At 44.9% G+C, this 14,750-nt stretch overlaps 1 long non-coding RNA gene across 1 annotated transcript in view; it reads right to left on the bottom strand.

The window, feature by feature from the left end:
- The window catches only part of LOC105513511, a 109,807-nt gene that overhangs the window by 20,957 nt on the left and 74,100 nt on the right, over positions 1–14,750 (bottom strand). Inside the window, exons 3-6 of the long non-coding RNA XR_001002038.1 lie at positions 9,689–9,789; positions 6,244–6,340; positions 3,984–4,066; positions 3,276–3,478 (exon numbers count right to left, since the gene is read on the bottom strand). This is a non-coding gene — a long non-coding RNA (uncharacterized LOC105513511). The remainder of the gene's footprint in view (positions 1–3,275; positions 3,479–3,983; positions 4,067–6,243; positions 6,341–9,688; positions 9,790–14,750) is intronic.

The raw sequence follows: 14,750 nt of genomic DNA, 5'->3' as shown, positions 1-14,750 counted from the left end.
TGCTCCCTCACCTGCATCCATCCCCCCAGCCCCAGCTCTCTTTGGGCAACAGAAGAGGGGTCCTTCCTCTAGTCTCAGGCAAGGCTCTCCACCCATGCTTTAGATCTCATTCCTTTCCACATCTCTGGAAATTTGCTCCTGTAATCACCCGCGCTCTTTCCTGTATCTTCCACTCACACAGGAACGTTCTCAAATCTCCCCCCTCTTAAAAAAAAAAAAAAAAAAGAAAACAAAATCTCTCAAGTACATATTTTCATCTAAAGAGAGACTTTCTTTTCTTCAGAGTCAGGATCTTAGAAAAGGTGGCACCTGCTGTCTCCTCTTCCTCTTTCTCATTTCTTCCTTACCTGCTTTTGCCTGTCCTGCTTCACAGAAAGTTCTCCCCTTGAGGCTCTGATTCCTTCCTTGTTGCTCATCCACTGAACACACTTCAATTCTTGCCTTTTTTTTTTTTTTTCTTTTCTTTTTTTTGAGATGGAGTCTTGCACTGTTGCCCAGGCTGGAGTGCAGTGGTACCATCTCGGCTCACTGAAACCTCCACCTCCTGGGTTCAAGGGATTCTCCTGCCTCAGCCTCCCAAGTAGCTGGGATTATAGGCACATGCCACCAGGCCTCGATAATTTTTGTATTTTTAGTAGAGATGAGGTTTCGCCATGTTGGCCAGGCTGGTCTTGAACTCCTAACTTCAGGTGGTCCGCCCGCCTTGGCTTCCCAAAGTGCTGGGATTACAGGTGTGAGCAACCACACCCAGCCCAATCCTTGCCTTTCTTGAGCTCTCTGTGGCCTTGGGCATTCTTGTCTCTTCCTATTTCTTGAATCCACAAAACTACTGTCTCTTGGGTTTCTTCTTACTTCTGTGACTTCCCCTTCTAAGTCTTCTTCTTGGCTCTGTTTTCTCCATAAATGCAAGAGTTCCTTAGGGATTTATTCTCATCCATTCTTGTCCTTTTTTGCTGTTTCCAGAGTGGTGTTTTTTTTTTTTTTTTTTGTACCTAGGGGGAGGGGGGTGTGGCAGCGTGCACAAATCTAATCATTACACTCTCCATAAGGTTCTCCAGAAGTTCTCAGTTACCTTCAGAGTAAATCTTACCTCCTAAGTAGGGCTTCCTACACCTGTCCTGATCAGACCCAAGTCAAGCCCATCTAGTATCCCTTCCCCACAAATTATTGAAATTCTAGCCATAGTTAGTAATTAACTGAACAAATCATGTTCTTTCTGGTTTCTGTCTTAGAAAATGCTACTGCCTTTGCTCAAAGCACACTTTCTTCCCCTTCCTTACCTACCGATTTCAAGATTTTCTCCCAAAGCTCAGTGCTTATTTCTATCATGAGATGTATCAACTTATATTGTTGATTTATCTGTTTACCCATCTGTTTGAGTTCCTTAAGACAGACACCCTATTTATTTATCCTGTTGAGCTCTGGGTGATTCTTTGTGCCTAACAGAGTTCCTTCATGAGCAATAAATCTGCTGAATGACTGAGTGGATAAATGGAAGATACCATTCCTTTCAATTCCAAGCCCAGCTTGTAAACGAAGTTCAAGTCATGTAGACTTTTTCTATCAGACCTGAATACAATGCTTCTAAAGCAATGTACATACCTCCACATAATAAGGGTATTGATTTTCTATCTTCAAAATAAATGTGGCTCCTGTTGGTAGAAATGTGTTTGTTCTGACCTTCCTGGTAGTCATGGAAATGAATTACAGCCTTGGGCAAAAGGTCATCCCTCAGTCAAGGGGATGTGGTGTGATCTGCTGGGTAGAGAGGGCGTCATGGAGGCAGTATTCTATTTATAGCTGATGTTGACTCCTCCAAGCCACTAAGGTGACAAGCAGCAATGACTGGCCCCTCCTCTCCTCTCCTCCAGTCCATCCCTGACATGAAGCTAGCTGAGGGCTTTGCTCTTCTATTTTCAAATTGGGTTTCTTTCTAGGTTAGAAAAAACTTTTGCTGAGAGATAGAGGGGCCAGGGAGAAGCTTTATTAAGATTTCATTCCCATGGAAGTTTCCCATTTAGTTGCTACATCTTCGTAGTTCTCTTTTTTTTTTTTTTTTTTGAGATGGAATTACACGTTTGTTGCCCAGGCTGGAGTACAACATGGTCTTGGCTCACTGCAACCTCTGCCTCCTGGGTTCAAGGCGATTCTCCTGCCTCAGCCTTCTGAGTAGCTGAGATTACAAGTGCCTGCCACCACACCCAGCTATTTTTTGTGTTTTTAATAGAGAAGAGGTTTCACCATGTTGGCCAGGTAGGTCTCGAACTCCTGGTTTCAGGTGATCTACCTGCCTCGGCCTCCCAAAGTACTGAGATTACAGGCATGAGTCAACACACACAGCCATCTGCATAGTTCTTATGGGCTCACAATGGATTTGTGCTTTTGCTCTCACAAGATACTAATGCCTTTAAGAGCAAGACCTATGTATTTTTCTTTCTTTGCAGTGCCCTTCAGGAAAAGTTTATCTGTCTAGCAGAACTTAATCACTGCTCATAACTATAATTACCAATAATAAACTTAGATAGCTCATGCTGAATAGAAGGGTAAAGTAATCATAAAGATCTCCCAGATGGTGACATGTAAGCTTCTCTACAGAATCCTGGAAAATGTGAGAAATCAGAAAGGTTGCAGTTTCATGGCACAAGCTCCTTGAGCACAATGACATGATTTTGCAAACTATTTCTAGGTTAAGAAATAATATCTTTTAAATTTATGGCAAATTCTGCTGTAATGGGAGATTATTGCAGTGATAGACAGCTTTACAGAAACACAGTTATATGTACTTTATTAAACCATGTAGCAGGAAAAAAACATGATGGCACTCAAGTAGTTGAATTCCAGCCACTTTCAATTCCTGGGTACATATAACCTTTTTGTTAGCACCTCTAAGACACTGAGTTTATTATCAAAATGACGAGAGCATTTGACAGAAGGACCTTTGGTTCAAGACTTCTAGATCTGTCAAACTTCTTGTGGTAGCCAATCTCCAAGATGACCCCAGGGGTCTCTGCCTTCCGGTATCCATGTCCTTGTGTAGTCTCTTCCCACAGTGAATAGTGTCAACATGCATAAGCAACAGGACATTGTAGAAATGATGGTATGTGACTCTCAAGGTTGGATCACAAAAGACACTGTGGCTTCTGCATTTCTCTCTCTTGAATTATTTGCCTAGAGGTAAACCAGCTGCCCTGTTTGAGGACTCTCATCACAGCCCTATGGAAAGATTCATATGATCAGGAATTGGGGTTTCTTGCCAACAGACACCACCAACTTACTAGCAATATGAGTGAGCCATCTTGGAAGTGTAGTCTCCAGCTCCAGTCAAGCCTTTAGATGACCGCAAGCTTGGCCATCATCATGTGTACAATCTTGTGAGAGGCCCGGAGCCAGAACCAGGTGAGCGTGCCATTAGGTAAGCTGGTGAGGACACCATTAGGTAATCAGGTGCCATTAGGTAAGCTCCTCCTAGATTCCTGATCTACAAAAAGTACAAAATAATGAGTGTTTATTGTTGTTTCAAGTCACTAAGTTTTGGACAGTTTCTTACACAGCAATAGATAAAACCTTAACCAGAATTGGAAAAAAAATTGATGATATAACATTAGAATGGTTACTGTGGTATACTACCTAGATCACTTCTTGAGGGCTGACACAGCTATTGGAAATATTGTTTGTTGGCAATACATAGCTATGTCCCTTACTAGAAATTGCCCTCTAAGCTGAAGCTATGTCTCATTCAAGATTATGAGCTCCTGCCTGGGGCAACCTGGGACCAATGACTGATATGAGGATAAAGAAGTCAAACCTCATTCAATTTGCCCCCTTTCCAATCCTGCTTCCCTCAGTTCCCTAAAGTTGTATCTCATGAGTGTTATCCACAATAAACCTCTGCCTACAACTCTCTGTCTCAGAGTCTGGTTTCCATGCTACCCAACCTAAAATAGTTGGTATGGTCCTTAGAGACAGGGCATGCAGCCAATTACCTGGTTCGTTTGTCAGGGCATGGGAAGAAAACAATTGAAAGACTGAGGACAAGATTGTCTGCAGAGGAGGCACTGGGATGAGCCTATGGGGGTGCACACAAATTGTGAAGATTTTGTTAATGCCCACTGGATAGCATATACTGCAAAAGAGGTGCTACGTAACAAACTGGCTCGGCTAGTAGGTATCAGGCAGCCTCTTTTCTTTTCCACCCCAGTGCTTATACAGTGGATTCATGCACAGAGTAGCCATGATGGCAGAAATGAAGGCTCATACATAGCCCCAACAGCACACTCACAAAGGCTGATTTAACTATGGATGCTGCTGAGTGTCCATCCAACCTGCCTGCAACAAAGGGCAATGGGTCCCCAATATGGCACCCTCACTCAATGAAAGCAACCAGTCTTTTGGTACCAAATCAATCCCTTTGAATCTTTTCAATCCTAGATGGAGGAACAATTCATCTTGACTAGGATCGATACTTATTCTAGGCATGGGCTTGCCTTTCCTGCCCACAGGGCCTTGGCCGTGCTGTCTTTTGGCTCTTCCATGCCTACATTTAGTGTATACATTCAGGTAAAGCAGCCATAGCCTGAAAAGGACCTGGTAACCAGGGCCTTATATTCCTCAGTGCTGAGGGTCTAGGCACCCCCCTAGACTAGCTACCTAGACCAACAGAAGTGCTGGCTGAGGGTGACACAAACACAAAATGAGGGGTAGAGGATAAAGACAATGAGCATCCATTATGAATGTGAAGGCAGCTACAGCAGAAAGGCTAGAGCTCATCCCACTGGTGTGTCCAAGTTTTCATAAGAAACAAGACTCATTGGAAGCTGAGAGGATCTATGTGGGATGAGGGGATGCTGTGAGTCTGTCAGGGTTCTCTCTAAAGAGGCAACGCACTCATGCTTCAGCTGCTGGGACTCTCAGCTGCTGACAATTCATAACTACATGGCTCACTGGGAATTGCCCTTGGCTACAGAGAACTCCTTCACTTAAGGTTGCACTTTCTCCCAGAGATGGCCAGTGGCCATCTGACTGTGAGGAAACTGACTGATGTGAGGAAACAAAGGCTGACACATTTTCTTCAGTCAGGACATCTCTGAAAGGCCAACCCAGCTCCAAAGCTTCCCACAGGAAGGGCTGAGACCCCTATTGCAGCTACATTGTGGATCAGCTTCTGTCTTTGTCCAATCCTGCCTTCCTCAGCTCCTGACATTGTCTCTCCCGACACTCCCCCAGTAAACATTCTGCATGTAACTCTCTGTCTCAGAGTCTGTCTCCAGGAAACACAACCTACAAAAACCTTCCATTTTAACCTTCAATCAGCACAGCGAAAAAATGCAGCCAGAGAAAAGTCTATGCTCTTCATTGTTAATCCAGTAGATGGGAAAACTAGGTATTGCAAGCTTTGGTTGACCTGATAGTGGTTGCAAAGAAAAAGGGAGCACGTCAGGAAAGGAAGTGACTGGGAGCTCCATGTCCACTTTATTCATGGATGGAGGTGTTATAAAAAATAGGGTATCAGGTGTAGGTGTACTTGATATACCTCAGCTTTTCTGAGGGAGGTAAGCCACATGGAAAAATATCACAGTAAGGCTCTTTGCTCACTAGGTGACTTTGGTCATTTCACTGTTGCAATCTTTACTGATATACTTGCCAAACAGTGTTTTGTTTGTTGTGATAACTCTAGTTTATTTATTTGTAAATTTCCTAATATAGTCATAAACAACTGATAGTCTCTCTAAACAAGAAATTGTACAATGGAAATTTGATATTTTGCTGGAGAGACTCTGCAAGAAAAATTAGTAGGAATTAGTAGGTTGTAGGTTCAGAGGGTGAGGGCTCACTGACATCGTGTATTAGTCTGTTCCCACGTTGCTATAAGGATATACCCAAGACTGGGTAATTTATAAAGGAAAGAGGTTTAATTGACTCACAGTTCCACAGGGCTGGGGAGGCCTCAGGAAACTTACAATCATGGCAAAAGGGGAAGCAAACATGCCCTTCTTCACATGACAGCAGCAAGGAGAAGTGCCAAGCAAGAGCGGGAGAAGCCCCTTATAAAACCATCAGATCTCGTGATAACTCACTCACTATCATGAGAACAGCAGCATGGGAATAACCGCCCCCAGGATTCAATTACCTCCCATGGGGCCCCTCCCACAACACATGGGGATTATGGGAACTACAACTGCAGATGAGATTTGGGTGGGGACACAGCCAAACTATATCATATGGGCATCTAGAGTTTACACTTACCAAGATCAGTGTGATCCTTTCATGAAGGACTGATTTTTCTTCTCCTCCGAATTGCTTCTCTTCTGTTGGAGTGATGTGTACTTCATGCTGCTCCACCCTGCTCTCCACGCTGCTCTCCACACTGCTCTCCACCCTGGGAAGAAGGCTGATCATAGGGATTGCCACGGGGGTCCAGGCCCTCTCACTCCTGTGGGATTCAGCCTATGGGGAACACAGGCAAATCTGAGGAGTGGGGAGAGTGAGGCTAGGGTATTTTTTCCCCCTCTTTCCTCTCTAGTAAGGTGGACCCAGGCTGTCAGCCTCCCTCCATTGCAGACCACACCTCCTGCCAGGCAGTCTCTCCCTGGCCCCTCTTGGCTTAGGGGTGCTAACTATCTTCAGCGACTACTTGCTCCAGGGTTCTGCACTATGCCTTAGGGTTTCCCTATACTCTGCCCTGATAGAATGATTCTTCTTTCTGTCTCTTTCACATTTAGGAGACTAAATTCTAGACTTGCTTCTTACAGAAACAACTGAAGCATCCATGGGCCAATTGCTTCACCAATGTAGGCTAAGAAATTCCCGGGATCTGGCACTCAAAGATTTAAAAAAACTTTTAACTGAATGAAGAAGACAATGTCCCCACTCCATTCCAGTGCTTTATATCCTGTTTCCTTGAGGAAAGTGACAAGGCAGGAGATGTGGGGACAGAAGGATTAAAAATTCAAAGCTGCTCATGAAGGGAGCGAGTGCACATTAAGACTTGGCATAAGAATGGCAACAGGTAGAAGTGGGCCCAGGCTGATGGAAGACTGAGCAGCAGAACAAAGCAAAGCCAGGAAAAGGGTTTTAAGTAAACTCCTTAAACTCCTGGGAAGCCGCAGGACAGACAGTGCAGTGAACGACCGTTCTGAGACAGCCAAGTATAAACGGTCCCCGGAGAATCTCCAATAGGCCTGCGCATTGGGAGAACAGAGTGGAGGCACGGAAATTCATTCCATTTGCAGGCAGGGGAAGCCTGGCCCTCCTGTTCCTGTGTGGTAACCTGGAATTCAATCTGTGAGATGGGGGCCTGTTCACAGCAACCCCTCACACTTTGCTGAGAGTCTTTTTCCTTCTCGCCCAATAAATTTCGTAACCCTCCCCCCTTCGAAGTGTCTGCGTGCCTAATCTTTCCTGGCTGTGTGACAAGGATCCGGTTTTTAGCTGGACTGAGGAGAAAGTCCTACAATTCCTACCATTCTCTCCAACTCCTAGTTCAGACCTTCTAGTCATAGCTTCCATTGACTGGGTGCCTCCCTTGTTCCAGGCATGATGCATTATACTCATTGTCTCCTTTCATCCTCACACACAGCAACCTTGGCAGGACAGAGAAAGGTGGTGTGAGGAGACGAGCCGAGCCTCTTGCCCAAGGACCCAGGGCCCCCTAAATGACAGAGCCAGGATGCCAAGCATAGTTAATCTTCCTTTTCTGGAACAGAATTTGGCCTGACCCTAAGGAGACCTGTCCAGGCTGGAGTGAACACTGAGTTTGCACTACTTTCTCTCATCTCTCAGAAATTACTGAAGCAGACCCAAATTCATGGTTAGTCCAACAGCAAGCCACTCTATTTGAGCCAAAAATTATAGCAGGCCAGGTCCTGGATCAGGGAGCTCATTTCCTTGTCCACCCTCTCTCCACCTTGTCCTTCCTGCCCAGGTGTGAATCTTTCCCCAGAGCCAGGCCCACACCAGAATAAGCCCTGGGAAGCAGGAGAGTGGGACATGGCAAGGTATTTGTCTTCATGGATTCTTCTCTGTGTGTGGGATTGCACTGGGAGAGGAGGATGGAGGGAAGGCATTCCTCATGCAGTAAACAGCCCAGACCAATTTGCACCCCAGCCACTGAGCCTTGATCTTTTCATGTTGCTTTGCATATTTATAACCAAGATTCCTATTGCTCTGGTACAAACAAGACTGCAATCAGCCTGCCAACAGATTCTCTTTAAACTGTCAGTCTTTATGGAGGAAAAAACAGTCATTGACATTGAATGCCCTTTAAACAAGCCCCCTCTTATTCTCCTTAGCTGGAAGACAGTATGTGAGCTTAGTTCTAAGAAGAGAGGGAACTTGTTTCCTTTAAACGGCCCCTGCCCAGGTTTTCTTCAGTTTGGTTAGAGCAGCCTCAACTCCTTTTAAATGCCTTGCTTAGCGGTGCCAGCCTGCTTGAGCTGCGCCTGCAGATGCCAGTTTCAGCTGCCACATTTAATTTTCATGTCCTGAGGGCCTCCTGTGCTTTTTCTGCTTCCCTTAAATGAATAAAAATAACTAAGGAGCATGGAGCACATGACCCTGATTCAGTGTTCAATCTTTTGCTACAGATATGTTTGCCCACGTCCAGGCCTATTTGTTTTAAAGAGAAGATGAAGCAGAAAAAGGTGACCTGTCGCATCTGTTTCCCAGATCCTTAGGGCCTAAATACAGCTGTGAGTTAGGACAGAAAAAGTTAGTTTCCTTATCTAGAAGGCAGACATGTGTACCAATGGCAGAAGCATGTTCTACTTTGGTTCTACTGTGAAAAGAACCAATGGGAAGAAAAACAACCTAACTAACATGGATAGATTTCCTTACTTGACTGGGTGATATGGACCCTAAGGTCCCACCAGCACACGCCGATGTGACTCAAGGGTTGAAATAAAGGGGACAATGCTTCCTTGTTGTCTTCAATGGAAGAGACATCTGGGATTTTATTTTATTTTTCTGAGACAGAGTCTCACTCTGTCACCCAGGCTGGAGTGCAGTGACACGATCTCAGCTCATGCCACGTCTGCCTCCCAGGTTCAAGTGATTCTCCTGCCTCAGCCTCCAAAGTAGCTGCAATTACAGGTGCATGCCACCACACAGGGCTAATTTCATCTGGGATTTCAAACTGGACTGAAAAAACCCCCTGAGTTCCAGCGGGTCCTTCTTAGGGCCAAAAGAATGCTACTTAGAAGTAGGATGGGCCATGAGACTCCCTTTGGTACCCTCAGAAAGACCCCAAAAGAAACCCTCATGGTTTTTTCACTGGCCCTCACCCCAGGACTAAGACTATGCCGAGCCCAGCCGTGAACATTGTGATCCTTTCTATGGTCCTTTTAGGGACTGTTTTGGGAGAGGCACAGTCAAAGAGTGCATTGCAGCTGCTATTCTTATTCCTTTACCCAGCCAACCCTCAGTCGCCAGCATTTCTCAAACCATAGTTTAGCTGTGAATGCCCGAGATTTTCTTCCTGTCCTGACCACAGTAGTGCTGGTGGTCATGCTGCTTTCTGGCACAGCCAGGCAGGAGGCCAGCCACCTCAGAGCCTCGGGGAGGAGGGAGGGGAAGGATGCCTTCCCCTGGGGCCCAGAAGGGGCTGTGGGTACCAACCGCCTGGACACTCAGGCTGGAATCAAGCTGAATACACTATAGGGAGGAACTGAAGGATCCGGACAGGGCAACATACTCCTCAATCCAGACCAATGTTTTCAGAGGACCCCGTTTTGTGAAGGTGTTGTCATCAAAGCTTGCCTTTCTCTTTATAAATGAACTCATTTGTGGAAAATTCTGGAAAGAAAGAAAAGGAGAGAGACAGAGAGAGGGAAAGAAAGACAAAATCAGTCTTTTCAATGCCAGTTATTGAATGTAACCTATAGTTTCAGAGCTTTAGTCTCTCACAGAAATTCTTCTGTAGTTGTTACCAACATTTTGGTCTCTCGCATCTTCTCTTTAAAATGCTAGGATAGCAGTCATGAAATTCCTTGGTCCTCTCAGAGATGTGCAATTGAGGGAAATAAATTCAATTTCAGCCACTGGGTGTTATTTAGTGAGCATGTGATCAGCCTTGTACTGGGAACTCACAAGAATCTTCACTCTTTTTGGAAGAGAGAAGAATCTTCTCTCTTTTTTGGAGGAGAGAAGATTCTTCCCTCTTTTTGGAAGACAGAAGAATCTTCTCTCTTCTTGTACATGAAGCATTAGAAATGATTTGAAGTCCATCTATTAATAAGGCTGGTGGATACAAGATACAGTATAAAAAAGAAAATTTACAGTTAGCAAAATAGAATTGTTAGGTAGGGCTTGAGAGACGAGGGAATTGGAGCAGAGGACTGCGTGAAATACAAGGAGGAGTTTAATATTTTGAGTGAGTAGTGTACGTCTTACTTATTAGCACTTCCTTGTCTTAGAATCTTCTTTGCTCCTTACACACACCCACACACACACTCTCACTCTCTCTCTCTCCCTCTCCAATGCCCTTTCCTCATTCCTCCCTTTACTGAAAGCTGAGTCATCCTTCACAGCTTAGCTTAACCTCTGTCTTCTTCATGTAGACCTTTTCAGCATCTCAGCCCACATTGATTCCCCTTCCTGGAAACTCTCCTTCACTTAAAGTCAATATCACTCAGTTAAGTACTTAGTTGATTTCTATTTGTTTCAAGGGTGTGTTTGTCTTTCTTGGTAAAGGATAAGGCTCTTAGGAGAAGGATCATATGTTCCAGTAGGATCAGACATGGGGAGATACAGTGGAGCCACTTTGCAAACACCGGTTTAATGGATAAAAGGTTTGGTTCAGGACCTTGTTTCTCTGGGAACATTATCGCCAAGAGTCCTCATCTGGGCAAGCATTTCGTTCCCTGGCCATTTCATCAGTGTCACCACGCAGGCTGCCTCATACTCTTAAATGGCTCTTCAGTGTTCTATTTCCAGCACAGTCGGGGAGATTATGTTAGTTTCTTGCAAAATGTTTGAGAGGAGTTTCATTCTTCTTAGAAGGCAGAGAAGAGCAATTGGCCCACTTTTCTGTACTTTACACATAAAATATTTGTTTAAGCTGTGATAAAAAGCCAAACTTGGAAAGTGCTGCTATAAACTCAGAGTGCAAAGGAGGGCCGGTCTAAGGGTGATCATTTCAGCTAATATGCAATAGATTCAGCTGCCACCTCCAGAAGAGCCCACATTAGTTAATCAGTATGTGAGCAATCCAGGACCTTTGTTCTGGCTCAGGTCCCACCTGTTCTCTCTTTTTAGCATTTTGTGTTTCTAAGATTTCTTCCCCAGGAGGGATGAAGGAGAGGGAAGAGGACTGAGAAAAAAAGAGAGTAAACAAAGACGATGTTGTTGTTGGTAACCCAGCCCTGCTAGAGACTTGGTGGAGTGAAGGTGAAAGTCGATGCTCATAACAAAAGTTCTGGGTTTAGGATCGCCTCAAGATTTAGATCTATGTCAGCCATGCCCCCACTGACTGGGAAATGAACAGAATGCCAGTCTGAAGGCGAAATAGGCCATGTGCAGTCATTGAAATGTGCCTGCTGTGGTACGAATATTTGTCCTCTCCAAATCTCATGTTGAAATTTGATCCCCAATGTTGCAGGTGATTCTCAATGGGAGGTGTTTGGGTAATTGGGGCAGATTTCCCAAGAACAGATTAATACCATTTGTTTCAGGAAAAAACTCTCCCAAACTGCGTTTTTCCTCTGCTCTTGTTACAGTAGCTAGCCAGCCAGGCATGAGCAGGCAGAAGAGGGCTCCTCTTGACCCACCAGGAATATCAGATGACCATCAGGTGATGGTCCGGCAGTTGTCACACTGCCTCTCTAAAAGTGATAATTGGTTGCAGGTGCAAGGGAGAGGCAATTTCACAATAGATGAAAACACTTGGAATCGGTAACCAGCAGCTCAGGAATTGGGTGAGTAGGCTCAGGCATGTGCATTAAGAGACAAAATGGTGGAATATGACCTTTTGGGAGCATTCCACTGGAAAAGAGAAGAATGTCACAGGCAAGCATTTGAACAACTCCAGTAAACATGCTAAGCATGCTCACCTCTCAAGTATTAGCAGACCACTGTGCATGCGGGTGGCCCACCCTAAGGGAATAATCATGGGAAAAAGGACACAAGACCCTGGGAGTATGCCAACGTATAAAACCCCAAGTCAAAAGGTCAAATGTCCCATTTGGCCTCCACAGCACCCATTTGAGTCTCTTCCAAGTGTACTTTCCTTTCTTTCCTGCTCTAAAGCTGTTTAATAAACTTCCTCTTCTGCTCTGAAACATGCCTCAGTCTCTTTCTCTGCCCTCTGCCCCTCAGTTGAACTCTTTCTTCTGAGAAGACGAGAATTGAGGTTGCTGAAGACCTGTACCTATTTCCCATCACTAACGCAGATATCCGCCACCCCTAACACTCCAATCAGCACACTGAAGACGTCTGTGACCAAAGGTGTGGGAGTTTCTCCCCACCACCAAGCAGCAAACACCAGTTGGGTGTCAATTCCATCATGATCTACCTGGAGATAGTGTCATATCTCACAAGTTGAGGGCTTAGGCCCCAGGACTGCTGCCTGTTCCACCACACACCAGTCACAAGACCAGGCCTCCACAACTTCTGACTGACTGGCTTCAAGTTGGAGTTCCCATTTTGGGTTCAATTAATTTGCTGGAGCAGCTCACAGAACTCAGGGAAACACAATTAGTGGTTTATTGTGAAAGATATTGCACAGGATACAGATGAAGAGCTGGGTAGGGCAAGGTATGCCGGAAGAGGCATGGGCTCCCATGCCCTCCAGAGGTATGCCACCCTCCAGGAACCTTCACGCGTTCAGCTGTCCAAAAGTTCTCCGAACCCAGCGGTCTTGGGTTTTTATGGAAGCTTCATGACATCAGCATTTCTTCCCTGCAGGTATAGGGTGGAGCTATCTCAGGGGAGGGTCTTAAGTCCCACAGTCTGAAAGGTGAGGAAGATTAGAGTCCTGTCTTAGGGCAGTGAAAGAGGGTAAGAGACAGGTTCTGTTTCTGAACACACCCGACATTTCAACAAAAGACTGTGAAAAAGGCTATGTGAGTTATGAGCCAGGGACCGTGGATGAAAGCCAGTATATATTATACATACATATATAAATAAATATGTATAAAAACACCACGGGCCACACCCTGGGTGTTTGTTTGTTTGTTTAGAGACAGTCTGGCTCTGTCGCCCAAGTGGGAGTGTAGTGGCACAATCTTGGCTCACTGCAGCCTCCACCTCCCGGGTTCAAGCAATTCTCCTGCCTCAGCCTCCCAAGTAGCTGGAATTACAGACACGCACCAGCTAATTTTTTGTGTTTTTAGTAGAGGCAGGGTTTCACCATGTTGGCCAGGCTGATCTGCAACTCCTGACCTCAGGCAATCCACCCGCTTCAGCTTCCCAAAGTTCTGGGATTACAGGCGTGAACCACCACGCCTGGCCCACACTCTGGTTTTTGACCATGGACCCCTTACATCAAAAGAATATACATAATCATAAATAATTAGTCCAGTCCATCATGTTATGTGAATGTCTCTCAGAGTGAGGCCACACAGGTTTGAAGATTTACTTTCAATCTTGTCAGGTTCCAAAAGCAGTAGTGATCTTGGTAAAACATATACACCCTTTCAAGCATCCGGAATAATTGAGCTAAGAAACAATGTCATCTCTTGGTCTGGGACTCTTTTGAGTTGTTAATGTAATATTGAATTTCCCTCAATTAAGAACCCATTTATTCATTTCTTTACACTCAGCAACATTTCTCCTTCTCTCCATGAATACCCAAACCTTTTCACCTTGTGAAGGGACATCAGAATCGCCACTGTGCTGGCCTAGATTGTAGGCAGCAATACAGGTCTAGCAAGTACCTCCTTCTCAGTCCACTCCCACTCAGATAGTGTAAGGTTACACAGGTACAGAGCTAGCGAGCTATTTTTACCACCAGGCAATATGGCTGCTTCGCTCTTAACCCCAATGTTGCTAGATGGGTGGAAGGCACAGCTCACCTCCATCAGGCCCTCAGGAGTTCTGACATGAGGTTTAAAAATACAGTGACAGTTTTTTGCTTAGAAATCATCCCTGCTTCCAGCACTTAGAGTTATAGCCTTGGTCCTAAGACCACTGCATCAGATACAGTAGAAAAAGAAAAATAAATTTTTTTGAGGTGATTTTGGGAAGAAAAAATATATGTAGTTTTATAGTTATAGTTACATAACTATTACCCTGATATAACAAATATATATATACACACACACACACACACACACACACACACACATATATATATATATATATAGTTGTTTTAGTAGAGACAGGATTTCTACTAAACATATATATATATATATATAGTTGTTATAGCAGGGTACTCCTTCCGTGGCAAGATTGCATAGCCATACCAGCATCCATCCTCCCTACCTGCTCTTCCCCAGATCAATCAGAAACAGAAAAAATCTAGTGGGGACACTAGCCCCGCTCATGTTGGGGGTGAGTATACACTCGTGAAGGTGTATCAGCCAGGGTCTTTCCATCAGGAAACCTGTCTCATAGCTATCCACAGTTTCTGTCTCTCTTGGTAACAAACAAAGTAATTCTTACTGGCATTATGTGCCAGAGAGGGTGCAAAGGTTAACATGCCTCAATTCAGCCCATCTCTGCACCGCTGCAGTGACCTATGTCCCCTCATTTCATGGACCCAGGTGGCCACCTCCAGGGAGCACACAGGGATACCTACTTGTTGATTACAGTCACCT

This window comes from Colobus angolensis, unplaced genomic scaffold (assembly GCF_000951035.1).
Source record: "Colobus angolensis palliatus isolate OR3802 unplaced genomic scaffold, Cang.pa_1.0 Scaffold230, whole genome shotgun sequence".
NCBI lineage: Eukaryota > Metazoa > Chordata > Mammalia > Primates > Cercopithecidae > Colobus > Colobus angolensis.
Note: the sequence above shows the minus strand (reverse complement) of the source record. Positions and strands in the feature narration are given on the sequence as shown.